Source organism: Chinchilla lanigera, unplaced genomic scaffold (genome assembly GCF_000276665.1).
Source record: "Chinchilla lanigera isolate Chin_1 unplaced genomic scaffold, ChiLan1.0 scaffold00070, whole genome shotgun sequence".
NCBI lineage: Eukaryota > Metazoa > Chordata > Mammalia > Rodentia > Chinchillidae > Chinchilla > Chinchilla lanigera.
Window position 1 is genome coordinate 7,415,313 of NW_004955471.1, and position 5,265 is coordinate 7,420,577.

At 53.4% G+C, this 5,265-nt stretch overlaps 1 long non-coding RNA gene across 2 annotated transcripts; it reads left to right on the forward strand.

Moving 5' to 3' along the window:
- Positions 1 to 1,156: 1,156 nt before the first annotated feature.
- LOC102029283 lies at positions 1,157 to 5,020 on the forward strand. Of its 2 annotated transcripts, XR_263528.1 has the most exons (5): positions 1,157 to 1,238; positions 2,052 to 2,169; positions 3,476 to 3,564; positions 4,096 to 4,204; positions 4,429 to 5,020. It is a non-coding gene; the product is annotated as an uncharacterized LOC102029283 (long non-coding RNA). The 2 variants fall into 2 exon arrangements; XR_001237043.1 differs by lacking the exons at positions 1,157 to 1,238; positions 2,052 to 2,169 and adding an exon at positions 2,423 to 2,705.
- The last annotated feature ends 245 nt before the right edge of the window (positions 5,021 to 5,265 follow it).

A 5,265-nucleotide genomic window follows, 5' to 3' on the forward strand; every position in this document is an offset into this window, starting at 1 on the left:
GGCGTCTCAGGTCCCTTCCCTCCTGGCGACACCCCCTTCAATCTGTAGCGCTCTGACTCCCCGGGGCCTTCCGGAAAGAGGTCCAAGTCTGTGGGAACAGGAGCAGAGGAGCCTGGCTGGCCAGCCTGGTTAGAGGAGCTCAGAGCTGTGGATCTTCGCTTAGGGAGCTGTCAGTGCCCGCCCTGACCCCGGTGCTGCTGTTTTTAAGTAGCGATATGAGAAACTGACTGCTTCCTCAGAGGGAGCTTGTCCTGCGGCACTGCTGAGTGTCCTCCCCTCACTCCTCCTCCCGCTCCCCGAGCTCTCCCACCCTCCCCTGCCTCGCTGCAGGTGCACCCCAGCAGTCTCCAGGGGCTGCTAGTCACAGCCAAGGTGGCCCTAGGGAATTCAGCGGCCACCCAAAGTTTGGGGAGCTGCCTCTTCATGCGTCACCCGTATACCGTTTGCTGCTAGGCAAGGACTGTGTCATTTAGCTGCTAAACTGGGGCCTGGGAGCGCAGGTTGTAAAGACGAGTGGGGGTCTGGGACAAGGGGGCAATCTGTGTCTGAGGAAGCGAGTAGGCTATGTGGCCCTTTGGCCAGTGAAACCTTTGACCTCATTCCTCAGGGATCTGTAAACATCCAAAGCCATTTGGCTGCGGCCTGAGCCGGGCTTTTAAATGCTTGGCTCTATCTACAGCCCTGGTAAGCTTAGAAGAAAGAAAGAGAACATGTAAGGAACGAGATAGGACAGGAGGGCAGCACAACTACTTTGGATTCTCTGGGAGAATTTCTTTTACAAGATTATTTATAGTAGTTTTTGCTTCAAAAATTTACACTGTACAAAAGTAAGAATCCCCTTCCCTGAACACCACACCCCAAAACGAACCCTCGTCTCGGGGATGCCCGCCGGGCACAGTGCTCGCGGGATGCGTACACCTCTGAGGGCTGCTTGTCTGCACATACTGGTAGGTCATACGTCTGGGTTGGTCTGTACGATGGCTTTGGTTCCTCAGCATGGCCTCATGGACATCTGTAGGGAGCCTGCAGTGGGCTGAACTCTCGACAGGTGAGTAATCCAGCCATCCTTCCTGCCCGGAGCTGGGTGAGGTAACCTCTCTGTGTGCCAAAGGCAGGGGCACAGGGAGTGATTCACAGCTCTGCTCGCCTTGTTTGTCTACTTCACAACCAGCCCCAGCCCTCCGCGCCTAGTGCGGATCAGCTGTTCTCCGTACCTAAGCGTATCTCTGGTTTAGCAGGTAAGAGTCACGCAAAGGGCGCCGGACACAGCCCATCTGTCAATCAACAGCAAATATTTATTGAGGTCCTACTGTGTGCCAGACACGTTCAGGCCAAAGGATGCAGAGGGGATGAGAGAAACAGAGTCCCAAAGGGCTGACGGCCTGACGGATGTGTGGGTGGAGGGAAGGCGGAATAATCAAGTCACTGCATAAGTATTTTGAGACACTGGTCATGGTTGTACAGAAAATACAGTCAGCTGCACAGATGGGGCCTGGGAGCAGCAGACGTAGGGCCAGCTCCGAAGCAGCCAAGAGCTAACTGTGCAGAACAGGAGGAGACACCTCCCCTGCCTGGACTTCGCGTCCCTCTGCAGTGTGACGAGGCTGCTGGACCAGGTCACCGCGTGCGTCCTTCTATGTGTAGAGAGCTCACGGGAGGCTCAAATGCAGCACTCTGCGGCTTTCTTCCCTGAGTCCCTTTCCCCTTCCTGGGGTTGTGGCCCTGGGAAGGGGGATCTTTATTAAAATCCTTCTACCCTAGAGAATCCAGGGAGAGGAGCCCAGCCTCAAAACGACACTGTACCCACTGCAGGGACTTTGTGTCCTTTGGCCTCTGTAGAGTCCAGGCAGGAAGGGCAGGCTGCCGTCCAGAACTAAGACCACTAGGCCGTGAGCCGTGGGCGGGGACCGGAGGAGGAAGGTGCCAGGGGACATTCTGGAGGGGAGGGTTTCAGGCACTTCGGAGGCCTGGCCGCTGCAGAGGCCCCTAGACCGGCTGTCACATCGTAACTCCACCACACTAATCCCTTGGCATGGCTCCGCCACCAACAGGGCAAGCAGATCCTGTTTGCTGAATGCTGTCAGGACCAGCCCCACAGGGGACCCACGGCCAGCCAGCACCAAGAGAAGCCTGCTTTGCAGACAGGACTCAGGTTATCTGGAGGGAAAGGTGAGTGGGAGAGTCTCCGCCTTCCCTACCCGAGTGTGCAGTGACTCGCGCAGTCTCTTTATCATTCGCAGGGTCACGTGGCGCTGCGGAAGTGGGCACAGTGCCCCGCGGTGTGAACTATGGGCTTTTCAGAATCCAACAGGCTTGTGGGGCGCAGTCCATGCCAGTGACAGGAGGGCCACACCCCTGAGGAGGCGGTGGTTGCCCTGCTCTCACTTCAGGGGAAAGGAGGCTTCCCGGAAGGCTGGTGTCCTATCTGATTCGTGCTCATGCACAGTGCAGCACGCCAAGGAAGTATGAGTCATAGATTAGTGCAAGACGTCAAGCCAAGCAGACAGACTCACAGCTCACTGCTCCTGTGACCAAAGGACTCCAGCTGCAGGACCCCAAGGCTTCCCAGGAAGCCAGGACGGCAGGCAACAGAGGCATCTTCGGGAAGTCGCCCACTGAGGGCTTTGATGAAAGTTAGTGAAGTGACGTTAGGTCAGCAATGAACCTCACTGGGACTCAGTACTCAGCATGTGACGGTGTGACAGGTACTGTGACAGCCTGGGAGTGGAACAGCACATGCAGTACACTACCGTGTGGACCGTCAGGAAGAGCACATGGGCAGGAGGACCCCGGGCAGCGCTGGACAAGGAGTGGCGTCCAAGCTGTGCAAGTTATAGGCAGGGTGATCCAGGTGTCCATGCAGATTAATTGCTGGTGGGGAGCCCTGGCAGACAGACCCAAGAGAGCAGCAAGATGGCAAGAGCCAGCCCCTTTTTCTTCCTCCCATTTGGGTTAAGAAATATATTTTTAGTAGTATAAACAAGACAACAGACTCCCTATCTTACAACTAAAAGAATTTAAGCAACATTAAAGAAACGCTCCCTGGACTTAAAGAAAGGATTCAAGATGTGTTGATTTTGCAGCTAAGGGAGATTCTTGGGAAATTCTGGCCTGAGATTCTGAACCATCTGACAATGACCTAGGCCATTACTGGTACAAATGTATTCCAAGCTGCCCTAAACATTTCCAAGGCAGTCAAACATTGATATCGTCACAAGAAGAACGAGAAAAAATGTTCTTTAGTTGGGGGGACCAAGGCACTTACTGTTTTTTTTTTTTTTCCAGTGCTGTGGATCAAATGCAGGGCCTTGTGCAAGCTAGGTACTCGCTCTCCACTGAGTGACACCCCCAGCCTTACTCTGGATTTCTTATGGGCCTAAGAGTTTGGATTATTTTCAAGGGCCATCCCTTCAAGCAGCACCCAGAGAAAAGATCCAGGTGCCCCGAAGCACATTTCTCTTTTTTTTTTTTCCAGCGCCGGGAATGTTACCAACAGCTGTCGTTGCAATCTGCCAGCTTCCTGACCTCACCGGTCTGAGGAGGAGATGTGTGAACTGAGTGACGGTGAGTGAGCTGAAGAGAGCTGCAGAACAATCTCGAGAGCTGAAATGTGTCCCCTAAAGTTTGTGTGTTGGAAGGAAACTTAATCTCCAGCACAACCAACAGCGGTGAGAGGTGGGAGCTTTAAGAAGTGTGTAGGTCGCTAGGGCTCCGCCCACCAAAATGGGCCAGTGGAGTCAGCACGGGAGTGGGTTAGTTATCCCGGGAGAGGGTCCCCAGGGAGAGGACGCATTCAGGCCCCTTTCCTGTCCCTCAGTCTCATGCTGTCCGGCCCTTCAGCCTCCAGTACAGGAGGAGGAGGCAGCAAGCAGGGCGTCTCTAGAATCACCCCGATCTCGGGCTTCCTCACCAGCAGGACTGTAAGATTTAGCTCAGCGGCACAGCGCCTGCCTGGCAAGCATGAGGTCACAAGTTCAATTCCCGGTACTGGGAAAACAAACAAACAAACAAACAAAAAGAAGTTTAAAAAAAAAGAAAAAGAAATACATCTCTCCTCTGTATAAATGTCCCGGCCTGTTTGTTTTGTTCCCACAGCACAAAACAGATGAAGACAAAGTACACTTGCAGTTGCTCAAGGCTGACTCTTTCCACCCTTCTGGCTCAAAGGTCCAGGCCCTCCATGGACCTCAGTGGGCAGGTGGAGGTAGGTGAGGTTTGGGAACCCCCTGGAGAGCTTTTGAAAAGATAGCTGCGCTGGGAATGTAGCTGAGCGGCAGAGGGCTTGTCCAGCATGTGCAAGGCCCTGGGGTGGAGGATTCTGGACGTTTTAGAGATTCCTTGGGCAACCGTGTTCACCGGCCAGGCAGGATCACAGGTCTTACTAAGGGACTCTGGGCTTTGCCGGATCTGAGTGTTTGTTTTTTGCAGTCCTGGGATGGAACCTGGGGTCTCTCCACGGACCTACATTCCCAGTGCCACTGAGAAACCAGGTCCTGACACCTCGAGGAAACAACCTTCAACATCTCAATCCTTCGTGTCTTCTGCTCAGTTAAGACACGTGGGCGGCCATGCGGAAGTAGAGATAGAGTTTGCCTTGAAGCAGATAAAGAGAGAGTTACACCTTCACATGAGAGGGCGAGCGGCCCCCCACAGGCGTGGGCCCCGTGTGAGTTTGGGCATCTTCTTACGCACACGAGAGTTACTCCTGGGCTCCAGGGAACTGTGGGATTATGATTCTCATGGGCCAATTTTCTTAGAGCTTACTGTGGAGTTCTCGAATATCTTCCTGGTTCTTTTCAGGGGCCTCACACATGTAAGAAAGTTGCAAAAGAAGTTTATGAAAGATAAATTCTAATCTAAATCAACTCTTAGCCCAAGGCAAGAGGGGTCTTTAAAGAATCCCTGTTCCCAGTATCACTGGACCGCAGGCTGTGGCAACTAGGAACGCTGTGGGCCTTGTTCTAGAAACCCAGACCCTGTGTTCTGGGTCTGAGATCTAATAAACGATTGTACGTTGTCATGTCTTGAGGTCTTTGTTTCTTCATTTAACTATAACTGGTACAGCGTGCTGTTTTGGACCCCTCTTTACCCCGCAGGCCCGCTGATGTCTACCTGCTAACACCCTGCCTCCTTTTTACTTTTCATTTTGAGTCAGGGTCTTGCTAGATTGCCAATGCTGGACTCAAACTTGTGATCCTCCTGCCTCAGCCCCTCAGAGTGCTGTGTGTGCAGGCACACACCACTACGCCTGGCTCAGACCCGGGA